The sequence below is a fragment of the Aphidius gifuensis genome, linkage group LG6 (assembly GCF_014905175.1).
Source record: "Aphidius gifuensis isolate YNYX2018 linkage group LG6, ASM1490517v1, whole genome shotgun sequence".
NCBI lineage: Eukaryota > Metazoa > Arthropoda > Insecta > Hymenoptera > Braconidae > Aphidius > Aphidius gifuensis.
Window position 1 is genome coordinate 2,969,205 of NC_057793.1, and position 14,334 is coordinate 2,983,538.

General features: G+C 25.0%; 1 protein-coding gene across 7 annotated transcripts in view; it reads right to left on the bottom strand.

Moving 5' to 3' along the window:
- The window catches only part of LOC122858863 (protein Fe65 homolog), a 90,320-nt gene that overhangs the window by 5,612 nt on the left and 70,374 nt on the right, over positions 1–14,334 (bottom strand). Inside the window, exons 1-2 of one of the 7 annotated variants that reach the window (XM_044162069.1) lie at positions 6,297–6,807; positions 1,080–1,217 (exon numbers count right to left, since the gene is read on the bottom strand). The exons of the other annotated variants lie outside the window; for them this stretch is intronic. The gene's annotated coding sequence lies outside the window, so the exon portion shown is untranslated. Of the gene's footprint in view, positions 1–1,079; positions 1,218–6,296; positions 6,808–14,334 lie in introns of those variants that run through there. 7 annotated transcript variants of the gene reach the window in all.

Consider the following 14,334-nt stretch of genomic DNA (forward strand, 5'->3'; position numbering starts at 1 on the left):
AATTTGCATGATTCATATTGAATTATTTTTTTTTTTGTAATATTGTATTTGTCTTTGTCATTGATATTCAATTTTTTATATTGATAAAAAGTAATATGAAAAAAATGGAATATATTATGAATTGGTCAAACACCTGTTTTGCATTGATGACACCAGTTGAACGAGAACGATGATAATAATCCAAGTGTGATGTGAATTTTTACAATATAAAAATGACGTATGAAAATTTACTTTTTGTTTAATAAAAAACCAAGTAAAATAAAATAAGGAAATATAAAAAAACACGAGATGTAATCATTGAGTTTTTTTTTTTTTTTTTTTGGTGGATATCGTCAGGAAAACGATTGGCATCATGAACAATTGAATTTGACATTTGGATGGTGGTTTAGCCAAAGGGACCGAAGGACCAGCACAGAGAAAAGGTAAAATAATAGCTTGAATTGAAATCCTCATAAGGTTTTATTACTATCGTCAATTGCCACTTTGAATTGCCTATAAATGCGTAATAAAAATAAAAAAAAAAAATATCACAAAACTGGTCAGGTAAAACATGTTCAAACTTCAAACGTTTACACCATCGTAACCACGAAATTCCATTTAAGATAATATTTTTTTTTCTTTTCGTTTTTTATATATTTATTTTTTTTTTTTTATTAAATTTGATCGACTCATTTGATGGGAAATTTATTTTTTCATATAATATCAAAAAGAGTGTCTTTCAGAGTCAATTTGTTTCATTTTTTTAAAGTGAAACTTCTTTTTTTTTTTTATCAAAAAGTTGATGAATAAAATGTATTGATAAATTGATAATATTATTCTTGAACTCGTCAATATATATAAAAAAAAAAAAAAAATTATTATGTATTTTATTTAGAAATCGAAAAACTACTTTGCAATAATTTATTTGTGGAGAAATTATTTTTTTCTAAATGTTGATTTTTGGGTGATTTGAAATATAATTTAAATAGTGTAAAAATTAGAAGATAATTATAAATTTTTAAAAGCCAAATAGCAACTGGAAAGAATAAAATAAATTGTTGATAATATAATATTGAAGTACGACTGTCATGAGTACGTACTTTCTGGCTTTTTGATTTGAACCACTGGCTTCAAGGGTCGAAAAGGATTTTGGCGTGTTTGACGTTCCAGTTGAATTTCCATTGAGATTGTCATCAGCCAGACTCGACTCGGCAACATCCGCACCCTCAGTGTCATACCTGAATAATGTGTATATTTTTTGCTTTTTTTTTTTCTCATTCACATCATCAATCATATCATCATCAAATAAAATCATACGAAAAAATGAAAAAATAATTAAAATTAAAGGTAAAAATAAATATAAAAAATTAAAAAATAATTATTTTATTTTAAGCTAGTGTTTTTTTGATTATTTTCTTTTTTGTAAAACAGATTGAAAGTTGTTTTTAATTTATTATCTTCGTATATGTGTGTAACGTATTTTGTTTGAGTTTAATGTTTTGAAGCAATGTTCAAAGTAACTTTTAGCTGCTTTAATTAACGATTGGAAAATACAGTCAAACAACCGACAGTTAGAACACGCTTGTTAACCATGCCAAAGTAATTAAAGGATTTGTATAAAGATTCACCAACTGAGCTTGATCTTTAGCTGAAATAATCATTTTAATAAATAAATAATCTTGAAAATTCAATTAAACAAAAAAAAATAAAACAATATTCTATTTTATTAAACAATTTTTGTTTTTAAAATAAATATAGTTAAAAAAATTTCAATTAGAAGTATTTAATAATTTATTTTTCACACATTTAAGTGAATATCCAACAAATGTAGGTTCAAGTTAACAAACAGCCTGCACACACATACGATAATTAATGTTTATTTGTATATACAAACGCAAACAATGCTTGCAGAAAATGTACTATACAAGTGGACTCCATTATGGCAAATGTAACAGCAATAGTCTATATGATAAAATAAATGAAATTGTCTGTAGCATTATCCAAGCCTTTCTCTCCACTTTTCATCTCTTCTTCTCCAACTTTTTTCTATGTTTATACTTATGTATCTATTTTTTTTTTAACGTCACAAATGACCAAATAAAATATTTCATTTCACAAAAAAAAAACTACCAAAAATAATTTCAAAAAACAAAAAAAAATACAATTAAAATAATTCTAATTACTTTATCAATATTATCAAATAAATTAATTACTCGTATTTTTTTTTTTAATAATTTTTTTTTGTAATAAATAATAATAAAAAAAAAAAAAAGCTCAATATTTAATATTTCAAGAAAATCAAAGAATAATGAAGATAAAAATCTGGTTGATATAAAAAGTGATATAACACTATCAATATAAACCAACACAGAGACAAGCTGAGTTAAATTATTGGCTAGTTGTTTGTAGTTGTCATATGGACAATATTATCATGAAAATATCACGTTGATTTGTGTTAGCAGGAAATGATTTTAATCGAAATATATTTGAGATATAATAATAATAATATAAAAAAGTAGTTATAATATTTTATAGTAGTAAAATAAAAATTTCTGCTTTACGTATTTTATTATTTATTTATTTTTTTATTTTTGTGTTATATTGTTATATATGGTTGGATGGGCGTCGGTAACGGTCGCGTCGTTGGCGTCGAGACGACGCGCTTTCGATCAATACGCACGGCACCGGCGCAACCCCCTCTCGTTCTTTCTTTTTTTATCATTAACCTACTATTATTTATTTTCTCTTTCTTTTTGATGGTTATATACAATAATTTTACTCACTTCAACCCTCTTACTTTGTCTTTGTTCGTTTTATCATTTTACCTCTTGTGCAACCCTATACGTCAGTCTCGACATATACACAACTACCCTTCTGACAACCTCACAATCACCATCACCACCACTACCATCATCAAGTCTATATATTTCTCTATTTCTCTCTTTTATTCAAGTACATATCTTTGTTCGTTGTATGGCTATGATATGCATTGCTAAGGCTGAGAAATAAGGAAACCACCAGCTGTAAAATTATGGGAAAACATACTTTGAAATTATTAGGCTAGCCGCTTCCTCATTTAGCATATTTTGGGTTATTAAGTTTATGCTGATTTGACAATCGTCAATCAAATAATCATTTTTTTTTTTTAAATAAATAATTCAAATTAATTTATTGGTTGAAAAAAATTTTCAACTGCAGATATTGGTAGAATAAAAAATAATAATAATGTTAGCTATTTTATAAAAATTTTTCGTAACTTGAATTGATGAAAATATTTTATTAAATAATTATTTTTATTTATAATTTTTAATATTGTTTAAAAATAATTAAATTTGAAATAGAAAAAAAATATATTTTCAAACGTTGTATTAGACTATTAGTTTTTTTCTGGCAAATAACATGTTAAAGTTTTTCAAACAAAAAACATAACAATTTTATTTTTTAAAACTATAAAAAAAAAATACAAAAATTGAAGAAAAAAAAAATTAATGGCTTGCAAACTTAGCTATAGTTATTTTCGAGGTTCATGACTTTCCAGTGTGCACATATAAATAGTGAATGTCAAATCATAAATCACCCAACATGAAAAAGTTTAAAAAAAAAAAAAAAAAAGTCTCACCCAAAGTAAGCCATCTCTTATATTTTTTCACTTTTTCATCCATACATTTTTTTTTATTTTTCTGTCACGATCGAGACAAGCAAGTTACCTTGCCTGCATTTCTATAAATCATCATGTACGTGCCGTCACCAAGCAAGAATATATTTTTAACAAAATATTTTGCATTACATCAATTGTATACTATTTTATATTTTTTTTTCCATCCATCTCTTCAATTTGTATAAAAAAATTTATTTTTTTTTCTCGAAAATACAATAGTTACTATCATTTTATTTCAAAAAACCATCTCAAGTCAGCAAATCCGATATATATATTTTTTTTTTGTTCATCGTAGCCTGAATAAGGGTGAGTATCAAGAATGAGGTATAGGAACAGAGGCTCGATGGTAGAAGCTTATCGAGAACATGCGGAAACACTTCCGGAGTCTTTGCGATTACGTCTGGTGAAGCCAACGTCGAAGATAATGAGTTCACGTGAAAGATAGAGGTTGAAGAAACGAAAAAATAAAAAAAATAAAATAAAGAAAAAATGTTCTTGGTTAAAAAAAATAGTCTAAAGATTTTTTACTATTTTTTTTTTTACCCTGGAACGAAGAAAAAAGAGAAGAGATTAGGGTAAAGAGAAAAAATATAAAAAAAATGTATAGGTGAATAGTAGGAGAAGGATAAAATAAGAAAAAAATATTGAGATGCTTATGTAATATGTATGTATAAAATGAGGTTGCAAAAAATAAAATTCCATTTGGAGGATTTATGGAGGGTCGCGAGTGCACTCGGCACTACGTATGTGTAACTATCTTTTTCATTCGTTGCAATTTCATGATGTGCTATACGATTCTGTCACGAATGAAATGTCCAAACTGTGATATTACTTTGAGACACAGTAGAAATAACACAGTAACATCAGACAATTTTGCTTTATTGATACTTGTACATTTTTCATTTTATTTTATCCAATTTTTAATTGAAATATTTTCACGAAAAATTGGATATAGATTATTAATAATGCAATGTGTATTATCTGTAAAAATTTTTTTTTCTTATTGATGATTTAAACTAGAATTGGTTATTTATTTTTATTTTTGTGTATATAAAAATCAATAGGCACGTGAATGATTTAGAACAGCCAAAGGGTCGCGTGATGAATTGCATATATTTTTTCGATACTTGAATTACTATATATTGAGCCAGAAATAAAGTATAAAATACTTCAAGTATATAGATAATAAAATGAGTTAAATATTTTAGTGGTACATTTCTAACTTGAAATATTACAGGCGCCTTCTTTTTTATATATATATTTATATCTTTTCTTTTATAAACTGTTGATTATTGATGAGATAATAATTTTAAAATAAAGCTTAAATATAATTTTTTTGTTTTGTAATTTAAAGGATAAAACAAGTTGTAAAATGAAAATAAAAATATATATTCTCAATGAATGTTATTATAGCTTGGTTAACAAAATGTAAATTTAACTTTCATTGTTTTCTTTTTTTTTATTTTACTCGATTATGAGCCAATATATTTTCCATGCTTGAATAATTTTGTGGCAAGTTATAGTGAGACAGTGTTGTTTGGCACGTGACTATTGTGAACACCAAAACACCCATGGAATTTCGAACTGGGATATACAATATTCTACTGTATTGTTTTGTTTCTCAATGGCCAATCTTATGGACCTAGAATGTCCTTCGTCGACGATTCTATAACCCAAGAGGCAATAACTTTCTTGTGCAAATATACAATGTGTACTTGTATATACAATCATAATATACCTGTTTATATAAGAAGACAAAATTAACTTTTAAAATGAGGATATAAATCGATGGAAAGTTCCTGTTGCCGGAACAAAAGATTCTTCGATCAATTTTTATTTTTTCTTTTTAGATCAACTAAGTAAATAATATATACTGGATAAATAAAATGAAAATATATTTTGAAAAAGCTTTAATAAAGTTAAAGAAATTATATAATTATATTCGTTACAGATGTAAATCTTTGTTAATATTTGTTTTTAAAAATAAATACAATAAATTGTTAAAGTTTCGAGAAATTAAATTTAAAAATATATATAATTCAAGTGAAAAAATCATTTCGTTTATTTGTTTAGTTGTAAAAATAAAAAACCCATGGGAATGTGTCGTATTTTGGAGCACAGAGATAATATTAATCACCCCTGATGTCAAGAGTTGCATTACAAAATGCAAAAGCTAGGTCACAAGGGATTCAGTAACAACCAAATTCTCCAAAACCAATAATAAATTTAAATTTATATATACAGTTTTATATATTATTCAAAATATCAAATTACTTTTTTTTTTTTTAAATAAATAAATATGATATATATTTGACAGAATTGAATGAAAAATTGAAAATAATTCAAGCATCATTTTTGTCGTTTAAGCGAAAAATAAAATATAAAAAAAAAAAAAAATGCAATATACAATCATATCATGTCCGTGTTATATGTCCTTGTACCTGATCGACTTACCGACTTTTTTTTTTATGTCGTTTCAAAGCTAATTTAAAAATTTAAATTTACAAAAAGTTTGAAATAATTTAAAAACAGTTTTAAAAATAATTTAATAAATTAAATAATTGATAAAAATTAATACGATGATGATGATGATGATGAAGAATAAATATATTTTCAAATTAATTATAATTTATAATTTATAAAAAAAAAAAAAACTTACAGTCAGCTGCCGGCACTTCTAAAATTTGCAGCAATAGGAATCCGCGGCAGTAATTCAACTTCAACGATTCTCGAATGATTATTCATTTAAAAATATATCACAATAATATATTTATATTTGTTTTGTAAATTAAAGTAAATAAATAAATAATCAACACTTTAAAATGATATTACAACTTGTTATGCAAGCTGATATTTAAAGCTCTGTGCTTGATTCAATAACTGAAAGACCCAAGGCGTAATAATGGAAAAATCCAACATTATCATCAATAATTTTCATTTGATAATTGAATATATAAAAGAAAAACTAAATGAAACACAATGAAATAACAGTAACACTATTTAATTAAATGATAAAATAATTTTAAATACTTAAATGATAGTAATAAATAAATGAAAAATCGAAATAAATAATTAAAGGTCATGCAAAAATAAATTTTCTAATGAAAAAGTCACGAGGTTGCCATGGAAAATGTCGGATTGCGCGATGCACGACGGCCAAAGTTGTACTGAACTCATTGCTTTGGGCTTATATACTTCGGCATTTATCGGTTCTATTCGGTTTTATTCGTAACGACCTGGCTGTGTGACGTCATCATGCCGTACTATCGCGTGTTTTTACTACTTGAATCCTGCGGACTATGCAGTTCAGTCGATCTATGCGCTGCCTCTAAACATTATTATTTATTTATTTATTTTTTTTTTTCAATTGTATCGATTTTTATCTTTATTTTTTTTTTAATATTAATTTTTATGGGTTTGTATTTTGTTTATTTTGTTTTTTTTTTTTATTATGTATTTTTTTGACAAATAAGGGTTGATGGTGGAGAAAATATTATTGATTTGAAATTGAATGTCAAAAAAGCTTTGAGGAAGTTGCTTTGTGATTGTAATTTTACTTTTGAATGTTGAAATTTTTTTTTATTTTTGTAATTATTATTTATGTTGTAATTGATTATAATTTTTTTTTTTTTTGTACTTTGTATAGTTTAGTTTTTTTTTCAAGGCTTTAAAGGTCGTTTTAAATAAAAACATTGCATGTTGGGAATTATCAAGGACAATTTTTTAAATAAAAAGATAAAAATCAAGAATTTGATTTATTTTATAATTTTATTGACCACTTTTTTTGAATTATTTTATACTGTTTAGATTATTTAAAATATGGATTTCAATTTTTTCTTGTTGGACTTAATAAATTTTTTGAATTTAAATAAACGTGGATTTAAAAAAAAAATTTTAATGTAAATTTTACTTTAATTCATGACTTTAAACTTCATTAACTGCATTTATAAAAAAGATCAGAAAGAAATTAAAAATGACAAAAGACTTTGAGATAAAAAAAAATTATTTTTTATATAAAATAAAAAAAAAAAAAAATTGACTTGAAAAATTAAAATCCCTTTTTTCAATTTAGTTAAGTAAAATATTTAAAGAGACAATTTAATTCCATTTGAATAAAAATAAAAAATGGTTAATAATAAATTATAAAAAAAAAAAAATTCCAACTTTAGAAAATTTAAATTGCAAAAGAACAAAAAATAGAGAATGATGTTTTTTTTTTTAAATCAAAAATACACATCATCAAATTAAAAAAGGATATCGACTCGAAAAAAAATTCATGCGTATATTTAAAAACATTCTTTTAAAAAATAACACAACAGTCTAATAAAATATCAAAATAATATATATATAAAAAATACTTTCAATGTTGAATGTTAAAGAAAAAATAATTCATTTAATTTTTATAAATATTAGGATAATTGCATTGAGTAAATAAAATTAAACCCGAGTATCATTGAAGTATATTAAACAGCCAAGTGTCTCTGTGTACAAAATACAATAAAATCCCTCATTTTAAATTTTACTTTTCACGTCGTCAAGGAATCCCCGCGGGAATTTAAAGTCCATGAATATGCCTGCCAACAGAAAATAAAATGCGAGGGGATTATTCACGATACGGTCAAAAAAAAAAAAAAAAAAGAATGAGATGAAAAAGGAAATTTAAAAAGCTCTTTACTGCCAAAATTGTCCAATACTATACTCCATTGTGAATTTACCCTTCAAACTATCCTATCTAGGAGTTTCTTAATAAATTAAAAAAAAAAAAAAATATATGACAAAGATAAAATAAATAAATAAAATGATGTGGCAAGGGGTAACGAGGTTAAACAGAGGGGTTGAGTAAAATATTTATGCGGGTGTTTTAAAGCATTGAAGTTGGCACCCAAGAAAAACTTTGAGTTTAAGTAAATTCAAAACTTTAACTTCAAGCCCATCGTACTTTTCTATGAAGCTCTATATACATACTTTTTATTCGTCTTGTCTTCGACAAAACTACCAGACTGTTTGTCGAAAAGTGGGTGGTAGTTTTGTTCGATTGAGTGGATAAAGTGAATCCTCAATTTTTTCTTCTTCTTTCTCCAATTTTTTTTTATACAACTACCTCTTTTCGTGTAAATAAGTTTTATCACAAGGACCTTGTACAGCGAAAAACTTGTTGTTTATGCTCGTCAAAGCAGAAATAAAATAAATAAAAATAAATAAATGATAGGTAAATATAAAATATAGGTAGAAATGAAATATAAATATTTAAAAAATCATCGAAATATATTTATATTTTATCTACAAACAAAAATTATAAAAAATAAAAAATTATAAAATTAGAAATATAAAATAAACATAATAATATTTGAATTTTCATATTTTTACTATTAACAATTTTTTTTTTTTTTTTTCTACCTTATGTCGACAAAGAATTTATTATTCACACAATATATGAAATATGTATTTGGGGGAAATATTAAAAATTTATATAGATATATTTAACAAACAAAAAAAAAATTTCAAATAAATAAAAAGAAAAAGAAAAAAAACAATTTACGTAAAAAAATATTGTATGAACAAGTATTTTCTAAATTTTTCGATTCCGAATAATAATTTAGTACAATACACGTGTCGACCTTTTTGTTCCAGCTGCCAGTAGTAAGGTTAATATATATATATAAAATTTTCGATGTGAGAGTATTTCCACAGAATGTGAAATAAAAAAAAAGAGAATGAAAAAATGAAAAAGAATGTAGATCGATAGTCTATTAATCCTGGTGACTAGGAAGAATCACCGATTCTCTCCAAGCTAAAATGGACTATCGGACATTGAGCTAGACACACATAATGCTACTTCAAATCCACCAATACCACATTTATCCATGTGGCCTATTCAATTCGTGATGCATTGAAAGAAGAGAAAATGTATAAAAAAAAAATAAAAAAACAACAACAAAATAAATCTGTACAAAGAGATAAAAAATAATGGAAAAAAAAAAATAGATAATGTATCGATAGTTGAGATTTCTACACTTCTACATGGATAGAATCGACATCAGTGATGAGAATACTTGGAAAACCAACTGAATGGTGGCGATGTCAGCCTTTGGAACGTATATATAACATTATTTGAGATTACCGACGGAATTCGATACGGCAACATAACGTCGCAGTCATCCAATCAATACAATATGTACACTCACCTCACAAATTCTATTCTTATCTTTATTCAACTTATTACTTTTTCTAACACAAAATTTTATCCCTTTGATGTATTATTATCAAGTGCATTATATCGATACTCGAGATATATACATCGGCTTTTCTGTTGTACGTCAACGGGGTCGTTCCACTCGTGGACTCGACAATAAATGACGAGGAGATACAAAACATTGTTGGTTTGACAAAGAACAATATATATTAAACTTTAGATATTGTAGAGACTCAAATGAACAGGGTTTATGTATTATTATTGTCACTGAATTATATACACTGACATTGTTTTGCTACTTGTTAGTATTTTTACTTTATTATTGATATATAATTTTTTTTTTTTTATACTTTGAATTTAGTTCATTTTTATAAATGACCTTTTATTAATTTTTTTAATTTTTACATTTTATTTTCTATTTTACAAATGTTATAATAAATAATAAATTTATTTTTTTTTTTCAATTTATTTTCACGAATAATTGTACTTAAAATATTGACGTTAATAAATATTTATTATAAATTAAATAAATGATGATAAAAAAAGCTGAAAAATTAAATTTCAAATAATATTTTATGTAAAAATTGAAGGATTAAAATTTGTTTTTTTTCGTAATTAAATTTTTACTGAAAAAAAAGATAAAGTAATATAAAAATTTGTTGATGTGTAATTAACAAAAAAAAAAAAAAAAAAAAAAGAGATACACAAGGGATGGTTATTTTAGCAGTGATATTCTTTAACGAAAGAGCGTTAAATCTAGTAGTTAAGTGCCGAAGAGTCTCGGACTGATGATGAAACCACTGGACCGGAAGTTAAACGTGGGCTCAAAGCCAACTACAAGGAGCTAAAAGTACCAGTATAAAAGACATGGCAAAAAATGATACTCGAGGATACTACACATGCACACACAAATACATGAAAAATGCATATACACATATAGACATTGTATCGTGGGGGATGAAAAAGTTTCTTTACAAGGTAGTATTATTATTCGAGAGTCACTGAGACACTCAACGATTCAACCTTAAGCCCCTTGCGTCATTTTATATCTTCGCTACACTGAAAATAAAAAAACATAAAAAAAAAAAGAGTGCTTTTACAACTGCTATATACACTAGTAATGAGTTCAAGTCACCATGTTTAACGACAGCCTGCATATACCATTTATTTATAAAAATTTTTTTTCATTTTTATTTGTACAAATCTTCTCTCTATATATGTACTAAAAAAAAAAGCTCTAAAACTTTATAATGTCATTTTATTTGATGAATGATTTTAATTTTTTTTTATTTTACTTGTTCATGCAAGACGAAGTAATTATTTATCTTGTTTGAATTCAATATTTCAGTAGTCAAAAAATTGAAAGAAAAAAATTTTATTTTTTATTTTACATGTAGAATTAATTGAAGAAATATTTATCAACATAAAAATAATATATTTAATGTTTTATTTAGTTTTATAATTATATGGTAATAATAATTTTATTTGGCGAAAAAAAAATTTAAAAAAAAAATAAATATTAAATATTTCAGTAGTACAAGTCAAGCAGTGTAAGACTTGAATTTAAAAATATTTAAAATTACGATTTTTTTTATTGAACAGTGTAGTATATAATATATTGAAAATTAAGAAAAAAATATTGACACTGTTGTGGATAAAAAAGGGGGAGAAAAATAAATAAATTTAATGGCTGACAATCGTGATTACCACGTGCTTTCGTTTTGGATATGGAAGACGAAAGCCATTGAGTCAGTCGATCCCCTGTTGATCGTTCACCTTATCTACGACCCAATCGCATAGAAATAGAGGTCTTACCCTACTTGACAAGCCAACAGAGGCCTCCATACTACCCCTATGGGAATTTAGACTTTCTTACTCTACTGTAGACTTTCTTCAATCCATAATAAATACATAATATTATTATTATTATCATTTTAGAAATATATATTTACACTAATTTTGATAATTAGAAATTAAAAAAAGCTTAAAATTTTTTTGAAGGAATTAGAGTAGCTTTTGAATTAGTACCACTTAAGTGTTGAACTGTGGAGTGAAAATTATATTAAAGATCAAAGTCAATTTCTACAGCTGATTGGCACAAAAATATTTCTTTGATTTTGAAAATAAAAGCTCTCTTTCATGCTACACATGTAGACAAGGGGTCAAATAGTATGGTAAGGGTGTTGGCCTTAACGATTATTCAACAACATGTAACATTTTTTTTTTTTTTGCATGCACATATATTGACCAATACTACTTGTCGACAAATTGGATGACTTATATTGACTTGCTCTACTTGGCTTGGTATAAATTTTTTATTTTTATTATCTCTAAATTTTTATGAAACATGCAAATTGTAAATTTATTGATTTTTAAAAATTTTATTTTACATAAAAATTGTTATTAAAGTTTTTTAGGATTAATTTTTTATTGTTAATTTTATATGCATCATTTATATGTGAAGGATTTATACGTACTAATGAGTTTGCCTCAATTATTCACAGGTTTAAACTCATCAACACACCCATGGTATGTTTTAATGACCGTAATTTAGCATTATATATGTGACACCATAAAGTTAAATAACACTTTATACAGCAATTAAATTAAATTTTATGTTTATGTTTGAATTAACAATTGACAGTACCTTAAAAATGATTTCAAATTGAATATATGCTCATTAAATTGAGCATAAAAATTTTATGTAGGTTTTATTTATTCTTTTTTATTTTATTTATTTACTTTTTTTTTTTTTTTTTACACGATTGATCGTTATACTTGAATCGAGAGACCATAAATATATCAGTCTATACGCACATGCATTTTCTGAAAAACATAAAAACTAAAATAGTCTATTGACTTTAACGAGAGTAAAAAAAAATACAGATTAAACCTTGAAGTAAAAATAAAATATGTTGGTAATTAAAATTTAAATTACTGAATTTTATAATATTATTATTTGATTGAACAAAATTATTAAATATCATTGTAAAAAATTAGGAAGAAATTTAATTGATAATTTTTTCTAATTATACATGTTAGGTAAAAAAAAAAAAAAAGAAAAAAAAATGGCTCCACATTGCTTGACTTGTACTACTGAAATATTTACCATCGTGTTAGTTTTTCGTTTTTTTTTTTTTTTTTTTGGCTAAATATAATTAGAAAACTAATTAAAACATTGAATTTATTATTTTCGTGTTGTTAAATATTTTTAAAATCAATTTTACATGTAAAAAAATAAATAATACATTTTTTTTATCTTATCTTTTTGTAAACATAAAAGTATACTACTGAGATATTTAATATCAACGGGAATGATAATTTTGTCTAGCATGATTCTTTAAATTTTAAACAACTCCTGTATTTCTGTTTTATAGCGACACAATTTTTTTAGAACATGCCCGTGACCTCTAACTCTTTACAGTGTTTTTTAAATATATTTATTTATATTTTTTTTACTTTTATTTCTTCAACTATCCCTCTAGTAAAAACTACGATACTGGGATACTTTGCAACAGCAGCGAAATAACCGAAAAAAAAAAAATAAAAAATAATAAAATAAAAAGATAGAAAACTTTATGAGGAACATTGCGCGAGCGACACGTGTTTTACACGACAAGCATCTTTCTGTCGTCATTTTTCCTCTTTTCAACACATCCTGTCTCTTTCTTCAACTCCTCCCTCACAATTTTACAATTTTCTTGAAAGCATTTTCAAAAGCATGTCTTGGTTATTTCCATTTTTAAACATCACCAGGATGGCAATATAATATGAACTTTGTCAAGTTCAAACGTGACTTTGAAATACCTGTATTAATATCTAAAGATAACTATATATTTTAAATACATATAAATAAAAAATTAAAAAATAAATCTTTCTAATTCAAGCAACACATCAGTATAATAAATACTTTTTTAAATTATTAAGTGTAATATTATCAAAGGCCAGAATAAATTATTAATATTATTTCGAGTAACATGAAACTCATTGTAATTTTTAACGACCTCATTTTCTTTTGACTCTTAATTAAGATACTAATTAATTAACATAAATAATTTTAGTGTTAATCACTTAATCAAACACTTTTTTAATCCATAAATTTTTTTAAATATAAATTAAAGAAAATTAATTTGATGTTTTAAAACTTTTTCAGTGAGAATTTCCTTTTTTTTTTCTGTTGGTCTTAAAATGAGTTGATGAAAAGTCATGTTCAAATTAATCTTAAAATTTAACCACTGTCTTGTCAACATCTCCTCAAACATCTCATTGAGATAATTGTCATTGTAAGAAAAAAAAAAGGGTGCTGAAATCATAGTCCTTGGAAGTAGTTGTATAAGTAAAAAAAAGCAAAAAAAAAAAAAAAAATGTAGAGACCCAACAGAGAAGTTTAGCATATAAATGAAATCCTAGGAACCCAGTGGAATATCAATGCGGGTAACTTGCCGATACTCACTTTCTCACCCCTCTTTTTCTTTTGTCCCTGTTGGCCAACCCTCTTTGGCCT